The sequence below is a fragment of the Castanea sativa genome, chromosome 4 (assembly GCF_040712315.1).
Source record: "Castanea sativa cultivar Marrone di Chiusa Pesio chromosome 4, ASM4071231v1".
Taxonomy (NCBI): domain Eukaryota; kingdom Viridiplantae; phylum Streptophyta; class Magnoliopsida; order Fagales; family Fagaceae; genus Castanea; species Castanea sativa.
In genome coordinates this window covers 25,190,084-25,201,995 of record NC_134016.1, presented here as the reverse complement: position 1 = coordinate 25,201,995, position 11,912 = coordinate 25,190,084, and the positions used below count along the sequence as shown (strand labels likewise).

General features: G+C 32.5%; 1 long non-coding RNA gene across 4 annotated transcripts; it reads right to left on the bottom strand.

Moving 5' to 3' along the window:
- Positions 1–856: 856 nt before the first annotated feature.
- On the bottom strand, positions 857–3,604 carry LOC142632279 (uncharacterized). Of its 4 annotated transcripts, XR_012843775.1 has the most exons (4): positions 3,429–3,604; positions 3,264–3,314; positions 1,469–3,143; positions 857–1,112 (listed from the first exon to the last, which is right to left on the bottom strand). It is a non-coding gene; the product is annotated as an uncharacterized LOC142632279 (long non-coding RNA). The 4 variants fall into 4 exon arrangements; XR_012843772.1 differs by having other exon boundaries at positions 857–3,143; XR_012843773.1 differs by having other exon boundaries at positions 857–3,143; positions 3,447–3,604.
- Positions 3,605–11,912: the final 8,308 nt, after the last annotated feature.

Here is an 11,912-nt window from a genome sequence, read left to right as displayed (position 1 = left end):
CAATGATCTAAGTTCTAACATAGTGGGCATTTCAGGGGCATTTCAATTCTTTGACTTTCTATTACAAATATTGTAATACGTTACTTGATATATCCTATTGTCACCCTAATACTTCACCTGTATTTAATACCCAATTTTTTTTTACCATACAATTTTTTTTCTTTACCGTACATTTCAGAAAAGGTATCTGATCCTTAAATTTGCTTTGACACCTTGCTGGCCAGTGTTACAAAAAAGAGAAGTCCTTGCTAATAGGATAAAATTTTCTTGGAGAAATTTGTTTCAAAGTTGTCTGCAGGAGATAAATTCAAAGAGAGGGAGAGAGAGGGAAGAAGAGCGTACAAAGATAAAGATAAAAGAAAGAAGTGATGTTTAATTTATAAAAACTATCAAACGTTGTGTTTATAGTTTAGTATAGGCAATTGGGCTTTTAAGGGGTCTGTACATAAGGCAAAAAAGAGTCAAAATATTTTGTAACTATAGTCCAAAAGATAAAACATTCTGTCTCTAATTTACTATAGACGACTGATACAATGGTTCAAAAAAGAGAAAATATCACTAAAACTTCCATCAAATGAAAAGACACAATTATTCAGGGTTTTTTTAAATATACACGTGGCATTAATCTATGTAGCCACGTGGTGCAATGAGGAGAGGTCAATAAAAAGTCAAACGTTTCGGCTATTAGTTATTACCAGCCGCTTACCCATGCAATGCACGGGCATCTCTCTTAGTTGAATAGTGTTTGTTTTCCTTATTTAAGTAGACAAAGAAAATATGGATTATATTATATAAAAGGGCATTTGAATTGACACTAAAACATAAATTAAGAATGTTAATGCTTTATATAAGGAAATTGTATAACAAACTTGAAATGAAACTTTCATTTAAAACTTTTGTAAAACTTTTTTCTTAAATTATGTCTCCTAAAATAGCATGCGATAGTACAATTGCCTAAGCGGAAGACCTCAAATGTCTTCTTTCTCAACATTCATAAATGGAGACTGGGACAATTTGCAAATCACACCTTCTATCAATCACCTACTGCATAAGTTAGTTGATTTTCTCTTTCAATGTTTTAGAGTATTTAAGCTCCAACACTGGAGATTTTTCTGTACAAAAACAAAAGAAGAAAAATCATATAAGAATAAGAAATCAATTTACCTATTAGAGGCCTTTAGTGAACACCTATGCAATGATAAGTATGTTAGAAAAATTTTATTTATTTTAAATATGGGTTGTTTCAAAATTTAGAATGAATCACAAAATAACTATATAATCCATTTAGGCCATGTTCATTTAATAGAATTTCATAATTAGATATCAATGTTGGGTAAATATTGAAAATTCTGATTTTAATGTAGGTTGTTTCCCTAACTATATGACACACTATATACCAACACAAAATTGCAAAGTGTGCTTGAAATTGTCAAATTACTAATGGGGTAAGTTATTGATACCCACATACCTCAATCTTGGAATCAATATTTGCAGGCCTTCATTTAATATTCCTTGCTATGGAAAAGAAAACCTTCTCCACATTAATATCTGCATTTGCACTCTATAGAACATATTCTTTTGGTATGAGTAGAACATTATAAATAAAATTTCAATGTAAAATTATAGATTACATCTTGATAACATAAATCAAATTACATAATTATATCATCCCAAAACGCATCCAAATTTAGCCAAAATGCATTATATTTATACATTTATTGCATAATTTAGTTGCTTTACTTTATAGGATAAATATGGTTCAAATTCCCCTCTCTATTGTTGTAAAAAAAAGTTTCTCAATTATATTTTTTGAGAACCTTATAAAGTTATACTCTTACATTCAAAGTTAAAAGCTTTCATTCTAACTTATCATCTAATATAATCATAGGCATTAAACAGAATTGGTAATTGTAGAGTAGAATACAAAAATATATGAATAGCTTTGACACTACAATTACCAATAAATCTGATGGTATTGAAAACAAATTCAAAGAAAGATCAGTTTTATATCCACTCATTTTGGGAAAACTTAAAGCCCAAACTTATAACAAATGAAATACATAAATTCACAAAAAATAAAATCCTATCTACCAATGAAGTAAAACAAGAGATCTTGTAGCATACATCAACAATTAGATGATTTAGCAGGTTGCAACCAATAGTGGAATTCAGAGTTTCTTTTGCAAATTAAGGTGATCACAATTCAAAGAAAGAGAATAGTTTTTCATCCACTCATTTTGGTAATAATTAAAACCCAAACTTTTACCAAATGAAAACCATAAATTTACAAAAAAGAAAATCCTATCCACCAATGAAAACAAAAAGAAAAGGGGCACTGGCTTTGTAATAAGCATCACCGGCAACAATGATGATGAAGACACAAAAAAGGACATCAAACATGCTTAGATTAACAACTTTATGTGTTATATCATACATTTACCAACAGTAAATTAAGACAAGTATTGTACCTCCTCTATCAAAATTAGCCATTGATTGCATATGAGTAACCTACATGCAAAATTTCCTTAGCAACCGAAAAGAAGAATAGAGGATTTTAGTCAATTTGAGATGACTAATCTCCTCAATGAGAGAAAAGAGATAGTGTTGGTTTAAATTTTCTAATGATCTTTATTTCAACACTTTTCTATATAAAATGTAGCCATGGTATGGATTAAATCTGATTGAAAATAATTCAAATAGCAAACTAATTAGAATTAAAATAGCCGAAACAATTGGCTAATGATATAATAACATCCTAATGAGTAATGACAACCAACGTAATCACCTTATCTACTCTACAAAATAGAATGAGTTTATTTCAAATCCAACTACTGCTACTTGACCCTATCAACAGAAAAAGCAAAAAAAAACTACTACTACTTTTTTGTATTTTATGATAGAGAAAACTACTGCCACTTGATAAGGATAAACTGCTACAATTATTCTAATAATTTGACTGCTGTATCCTTATCTGCCATGTGGGTTCAGGGCCCATATATATCACTGAAAAATCTAAAATAACAATGTAAATCAGACATATCAAATTCAATTAAAAAGAAGAAGAAGAAATCAGAGAGAAAGACAAATAAAGAAGAGACTCTTACAGGAGTGGCAGTCTTTGATATTTTGAGGAGACAGTGATCCTATACGTGAAGTTATGTGAATCAATTAGGACTCAAATTTAAGAAATTAAAGAACATAATTCCAAATTAACAAAAAAAAATACCAGTGGTTAGAAAAAATTCAGATCTTGATAAACTTACTTGATATGGCTACAGCCATGCTTGTTATGTCCACCATTCCTGCACTTGGTTCTACAAATGAATCAGAAAAATTAAGATAGAAACAAAACCAAAAAAAAAAAACATTGATTTAATATTTATTTTTCTTGTTTTTCACCAAAAAGAAAAGTGAAACATGCAACTTACGGTGTTCCAATTCTGTACCTTAAAGAAACAGTCGTAAATCCTATTGGAGAGTCTTATGATATTTTTGGCAAATAGAGGAAAACTTGTATAGAGAAATGTATCAAAGTTGTGTAGAAAATAAATTATCAGAGAGAGAGAGAGAGAAGCATACAGGGAAAAAAAAGATAAGAAAGAAGTGTGAAGTGTACTCTTTTTTTCTTTTTTTTTTTGTGGGAACAAATGTGAAAGGTGCATAATTTGTAACTACCCAGGAGCCAAAAAGAAGAGTTTGTTTTATATTTTGTAACTACTACCCAAGAAATAGAACATTGTATGATTGTGTATAAATTCACTAAAATGTTTCTCTTATTCTACCAAACAAAAAGACACAATGTTTCGGTTTTTTTAAATGTAAACGTGGAAATATTGTATAGCCACGTGATGCAATAAAACACAGTCAACAAAAATTCAAACGTTTCGAATATTAGTTATTATAAATATATATATATATATATATATATATATATATATATATATATATATATATATATATATATATATTCTCTAGGTAATTGGTTAAATACATTTATAAATTGTTATAAAATTACTCATAATTTTCCGTACAATTTATTTTCAAATGTTCATCCAAACTCATCCCAATATGGTACATTAAGAAATGCCCAAGTTGAACAAAGTTGTTCAACCTGGGTGTAGACGACTAAATTTCTTAGTTCGAAATAAATCAAACAAGTAAAATAGTTTCACAAATACGAATTTGTATTGATAAATGTGTGGTACAATTCTCTGTAATTACAAAAGAGTGATCCTCTGATTCGATCTCCTTGAAAGATTTATTGATTGGAATTGTGGTAATGTGATTTTGATTTGAACATAAGATATTCTTCAATTTGGCTGAGGAATGGATCGAAGATCTTTGAAACGGAATTACAATGAATCTCTGGCTATGAGCTTGTTAGAAATTCTTTGTTCTTCGTGTTCTTCGTGTTCTTCGTGTGTTCTTCGTGTTTGAAGGTTTGTGGTGGAAATTCTTCGGTGCTTTAGAGGCTTGATTCCGTAGAGCTTCGTTGATTTATGGTTTGTTGAGGTTTCTGGAGGCTTTTGAGCTTGATTTTAGTGAACTTTGAGATTTAGGAATATGATTTGGATGATTCCTCTTTGATTGTTCTTCGTATTTGAAGGTTTGTGGTGGAAGTTCTTCGGGGCTTTGGAGGCTTGAATCCGTAGAGCTTCACCAATTTGTAGTTTGTTGAGGTTTCTGGAGGCTTTTGAGCTTGATTCCAGTGGACTTTGAGATCTGGACGAGTAGTTTGGATGATTTTGCTTCGAATGTTGTTTGCATTCGAGGTTGAAGTTCTTGAAGTTCTTGGAGGCTTCGGGGTTTGATTCCGGCAGAGCTTCTGGATTTCTGAACTCAAGATATCTTCTTCCTTCTGTCTCCGTCCTGTCTGTCTGTGTCCTCCTAAATGTTTTAGGAAAGCTTCTATTTATAGGAGTTTAGGGGTAGGTGAGCGACACGTGGCGGAGTTTGATTGGTCCGCTTATGTCATCGCTTACACGTGCTGAGTGCTTGTGTCACTGCTTACACGTGCGAGGCTGCCTGTGTCATCGCTTACATGTGCTGAGTGCTTGTGTCACTGCTTACACGTGCGAGGCTGCCTGTGTCATCGCTTACATGTGCGGAGCTGCTTGTGTCATTGCTTACACCTGCTGATGCAGTTTCATGCCTTTATTTCAATGACACTTGGCAAACTTCTATTGGTTTCTGAATAGCGATGGCAAAACCTAGCTGCAGTACGTGGCGCTTTGTAATTGGTTGTATTTTGTGGACTTTGGTAGTATGATGTGTCAGCTTGTGATAGGTCGGGAATTTTCCCTCTCTACACTGGGCATTTCTTAATTTCTTAACATTGGTATGAAAACGAAGAGTGTGGTGGATTCAGGTTGACAAAAAAAAAAAAAAAAGATCATATGAAAAGTGAGAAACATATTCTCAAAAATAAAAACGAAAGTGATGGTCTTGGCCCATTCTTGACTCCCCATCCGTCTTGGATCCGAATCTTCTCCATTTCCCTTTGAAATGTAGAGTGTCCATTTAAAGGTTAGGATCTGTTTAATTAATTAATTTTTGTTCTGTTTGACCAAACCTTAATGTTTTGTTTCTTAATCACAATTGAATTACTATCAGGTTAAGTTAGTGGCTTCTAAAAGATGTGGCAGATTCTAGACCTTAAATTGAATTTATTTGAAGTAGATCCGGACCTTTAAAAGGACTCCCTCCATTTTAGTGAAATAGAGAGGGTCTTGATTCGTCCTTTCTGTCCAGTGTGCGTCTAAAAACAAAATGAAATAGAATAGAATAAAAAAGAATTAAATTAAGTGATAATGAATCATTTCATTATTGTTATTCCCTTTCTCCAATAAAATTATGGGTATATGCAGTGTACGTTTGGGAAGCGCGTTTCCCAGCAGCTAGTGGGTCATATGCACTGTTCACGGGACCCATAAACATCTTTTTTCAACAATAAGCGGTATCCAAATAGACCTACAATTTCTATAAGTAGCTAAGATTTAAAGTTGCAAAAAGCATGAATGCACTCTAACCTTTTTGGAAGAACAAATTTTTATCAACTTCTTTCACATCAACCCTCCAAGTTTTCCTTGAACTTGAAGGACCCCAAAGTACAGAACTGCTAGGTACTTCTCCACCAAAATACTTGACAAATACTTCTGGGATTCTCTGTAAAATTAAGAAGAATGAATATAAAATATTAGCTCAATTTTGATATGCTTGCACATGTAGTTTTATATTTGTGATATTAAAGTATTAGTTTATTGAATTAGCCAATAGAGTAAATGCATATATTAATTATCTATTCTTGTGCATTAATTATTTATATTAAATGAATTTATATGATTATTTTTATAAACTCTATATAGAAAATCATTTTTAGTTAGAATAATAATAATAAATTTAGAATATGACATTTTTACGCATGCTTAGTTGTTTTGACAACAATTGTCACAAAAGCCATATAAAAAAATTCAATACTTGTGAAAAAATTCACTAAAATTAATCTTAATCCTTTAAATTTCCTAACTCCTTTGTGTGTGTGTGTGTGCACAAGCATGTATTTGTTTGTATGGAACTAATACTGTAGTATATTTTCTAAGCAATTAGAAAGATTACTAATATAATAAATATGTTTATTTTGTTATATTAATTATTTTAAGTATAATGAAATTTTAATATCATTTTTCTAAGATTTATATGAGAAACAATTGATTTTTTTATGTGAGAAACAATTTATTTGAAATATGCCATTTTTACTTAAATTTAGTTGCTTTTGCAACAATTAAAACAATGTCCAACAAAAAGGGGAAAAAAATTAGTAACACACAATAAAGAATGCAAAAAAATAATAATAATTGAAAGATATATGCATTTTTTCGTAGGCATGAAATATGCCTATCTATATTAGCTACTACGAGGATAAGAGAACCAGATAAGGGCACTAGGCCACGGGTCACATCCGAGGGTGCCAAAGAGCCCAAGGACAACCAAATATTAAGGAGGACAAGTAGGTTATTGGGCTGAGGACGAGGGCCGATAGTAACAGACAGGTGGTGTTATTCGAGGAGATAAACTTCCTCAAAAAATATAACAAAAGTATGAAGCCCAACCACCCACCAAATACTGGGCAAAGGGAAACTGTGCTTGGGAGAATAAGCTTCAAAGAGGTGAGTCAACAGAGAATTGAGAAATATCTATGAAGATAGCTGATACCACCGCATTGAATGCTCTGCACCTAATCAACTAGTTGCATTAATGTGGAAGTGATACCCGAACAATGATTTTCAGCCTTACAGCTACACAGAGACTTCAAGAAAGTTCTGATAGGACAAGCATCTGAAAGATTAATTATTTGATCAACAAGTGGAAGGCTAAGATGAGGGGGGCAGGAGGAGTATAAAAGAAAAAAGATTCCTTCACATAAGGGGGGCAAGAGAGAGAGGAGAAGAACTAAGTGTAACTGAGAACTCTGAACATTTGTACAAAGTTTGAAAAAGATATATATAAGAACAGACCTTCCTCGGACTTGACTGAGGAGCGTATTCCTCTTCAACTTGTTCTTCTCAATCATCCCAATACTAAATCAATTCATCGTGATTCCCCTTTGACTCATTAAGTGTTCAACATTAAATCCACTCTCTAACAAATTCATTGTTGTGGGCTTGGCCATTGTCCAAATATTTTGGTCCTTGGATCAATTTGTGTCCTTACAGCTACTATATCATGTAGTTTTCAATTTGTAAACACACATATATATGATCAAATCACTATACTATTCTTAGTGTATTTTTATTTTGTCTATATATAAAATAACTAAAGATTACATTTTTTTTTACGATGAAATTTATCGAAATATCTTTTTTATACATCGATAGTTGGAGTTAGGGATCTGAATTTTGAATGTTTTTATTGGAAATTGATGTGCCAATCAATTGAGTTGCAAGATTTTTGGCAAAACTTATCAAAATATTGGAGAAAACTAATAATAAGTTACACCGCACATCATGCGGGAACTCAACTAGTTTATTGAAGAGACTGATTTTTAAACTTGAACTCTCAAAAATTGTATTACAAACAGAGAAATCAATATGTAATCTATCCATGATCTTGCACATGATCATCCTTAGATGTCGCAATCTTAATGTTAAAATTCTACTTGTTTTGTCATAATTTTTAATTTTTGTTGAAAAATATTTTCTGTTAGAGAATATTTTCAATTTAAAACTCCATGGAAAACTACTTGTTTTGGTGTTTGGTTGCATTCCTAAAAATGCATTGAAAATATTTTTTTGTATTTGGCTTGCACACAAAATCACTAAATTTTCTTACCAATCATATTATAGTAAGGGAAAAAAAAAGAGGACATCAATATCATAACAAACCAACCTTAAAACCCAAATAAGAACATAATCAAACATATATCACCTATTTCATAAAATCTAACCAAAATTTCTTGCCTATTTCATACTCAGAAACGTTATCAATTCACAATTTTTTAAGGGGTAGGGAGTCTACAATTTTTAAAGAAGGATGATTGCCTATAATAAAGAAGACGAGGTAGGGGAAGGTTTTGCGAGTTTTAGAGGAGGGTCAACAAAAATGCAGAGATCGGGGAGCTAGACTGGGTGAGTTGGTGACTAAGGGAATCAATTCATAGTGGGTTAAGTAAATCAAGTTGGTGACTGGGTAGAAACAACCTAGATGGAAAAAGAGAACAAGGCAACCAGCCCAAGTGCCAATCAATAAGGTTTGGGTTAGAGTTGCCATCAAGTCTTGCATAAATTAATCCTTTTGTTTCTTAGTGAAGAAGAATTCTTCTAGAGGTCGAGTGTAATGAGTTTAGTGATCCAAGGAAAGCACTAGTCACATCTGCACTTGCACCCTAAAAGGACTAGTCAAGTTGCAATTGGAACTCCTTGCAATCTATTATAAACCCAAGACCTGCCTAGCGAACACCCAATGTGGGACTCAACTCACGCTCAAAGAACACACACTCAAGCAATCCAAGAAATCATTTGAATCATTAAAATCACTCCCTTTTAAGATTTACCGAATCCTAGAGGATCTTTAATTCCTAAATCCTAGCAATTCTCAATTAGCTTGAATGATCAAAGAACACAAGCCCTAAACTAGGTTCCTAACAATATACTAGCTTTGATTAAGGTGTTAAAGGCTATAATCTTTGAGATTCAATCCCAATAATAAATAAATAAATAATGTGACTCACAGAGACTTCATATTTGATGAAATATTTATGTTGAAACAAAATGATGTAGAGGTACATGATGATAATTGACCCAAATAAGGTACTAATAACTAAGGTGAAGTTTGACAGGAATAGTTCACCTACTAATAAGAGTGATAAGGAGATTGACTTATTTATTTATCAAAAAAAAAAAAAAGATAAGGAGATTGACTTATAGTAGCAGCAACGAGAACAACCTTGTTCAATTGCTATGGGTAGAGAGAAACAAGTTCACAAAACACCACAAATATACATATAGCTTTGCACTAGGCATTGGTGGTACAAAAAATTTAGAAAGTTGGTACTACAAAAAGTTATTTTATCTATTTTACCACCTCATTTTATAAAACATCCAACATCAATGGTTTTATTTTAGCATTCAACATAATAAAATAATATAAACAACACAATAAAATAATATATCTACTATAATAAACAACAACCACAGCTACCAACACAATAAAATAATATATCTTTTAATAATTTTTTTTTTACCATCTTAGCTACAGTGCACAACCATCTTTGCTAGTTGTGCACTCTAGCTCAACAGCAAAAAAAAGAAAATAAGAAAAAAGAAAAAGGGTTTTGCTCCACTGGCTCACTTTTGCTATATTTTGATGGTAACTTTAGCATTTTAGCAAAATGCCTAGACCAATACTAATGCTCTAAGTAGTAGGGAGTATGTCTTGTAAGAATGACAATTCCTTTGAAATGTGAGTACCAGATTTAGGGCATGAGGAATTGTTATAATGTCTTCCAAACATTAAGGAGATGGAACCATTCAAGGACTTTGAGGAAGTTAGGATTGTGACGATTGGGATGCTAGGGATAATTGATTCGACAAAGGTTGAAGAAGGCTCGGAGGTGACAGACTTCAAATTGTATCCCAATGGCATAGGCTTAAAGAAGATACCATAAAAAACAAAGGTCTTCATTTGGAAATTGATGAAGATAACTATTTTCAAAAGTGATAGAAAAGGATAGTCTAGAGGATTTTATAACAGCCTATCCAAAGGGGCTCTAAATGTACCAAGGAAATCCAACCCATGGTTTCTGAAGGATACTTCTAGCTTCTAGGTATGTTTTGAAGGATTAAATGCTCCTATTTTGCAATGTATATTCTTCTATGACCTGATGCACTTCAAGAGAGAATTTTTTATTATTATTTTTTTTAGGGATGATGAAGCAAATGATTAGGATTCAGATGTTTGGATCGTGATATAGGGGTGTGATTCTAATGATCCTAGAGTGATGCCTATCGTCCTCATCTCTGTTGATTTCCGAGAGATACCAATTTTACACCTATGTTCCTAGAAAAATTTCCAAAGAAGAGCTTCTAAAGCTGCTTCTCCATTCTTGGATCACAAACTATGAAAAAATCACATGTCATGTTTTTTTGATCTAGAGACCTCAACTGGTTCTATAGATCTCTTTTTTCAGCTTCTTTGGATGCTAGCAAGTGAAAGACTATTTCTTGCGTCGAGAATGAGGTTGCCAATTGTAGCAACTAAAGATGGGGGTCTTCAATTCTAACCCTGAGATTGTATATAAATGATTCCAAACCTAAAAACTTTTGAGAGGATTTTGTTCTGGGTAACTGCGTTCTCAGCCGGCCAATTTAAGGTGGCTTTTGCTACTACTACTTGTTTAGGAGCACCGTTGGCATTTTTTGACAAGCTTGGTTTCATTTTCCATACATTTTTTGTTTGATCTTTTGGGTTGTTGTTCCAAGAATTTAGCATAGAGCTTGGTTTCATTTTCCAGCGTCCACAATTTCAGTTTTCACGTTTCAGACTTTTTTTGTTTTTTTCCCCTACGCACGGGTTTCAAGCAAGAGACAAGTACTGTTTATCATTGTGGGATTACTGTTCACATACAATGGCGTACTGTTTATGCACTGTTTCAATCACTTTTTTATTAAAAATAGAACCCGCAGTACTATTCACACATTTAAAAATTAAAAATTATTTGCTATAGTGTTTTTAATTTTCAGTTGTATCTAGACGGAACCCTAGTCTTGTTTTTTGCTTGCGCTTCCCTATATTCACAAAAGTTATTACGTCACTCTCAAAAACGAGCAACAACTCTTTCAATGACAATCGTATCTACAGCAGCAAGTATTTGTAGATCAATTGTGCCCCATGGAGATCCATTATCAAAGGAAAGTGCAATAAACAATAAGAATAATCATAAATGGCTTTGGTTCATGTCATATGAGATGAAATCGCATAGAAAGAATTAGACTTGGGAAATGGTAAAATAAAAATGCCCAATGAAAAAAATATTATTGGTTGTAAATGGGTATATTGTAAGAATGATGCATTGTCAGAAAAGGAAAGTAAAAAATATATACCTGGCATAGTTGGTTATTAAAGGTTACTCACAGTGAAGCGGGATTTATTACATTTTGATATTTTCATTGATTGTAAAGTAAACCTCATTTCGGATAATTCAGTTGTCTGTGGCACTGCATGTCATGGGGTTAAATCAACTCGATGTGAAGACAACATGCCTCCATGAAAACTCAAAAGGGAAAATCTATATATGCAACAAGGAGAAGGCTAACAGGACTTGGAAAGGAAGAATATGTTTTTTTGTAAAAAAATTCATTGTATGGTTTGAAGTAAAATATCCAATGCAATGGTATATTAAAGGTGACACTGGGTAC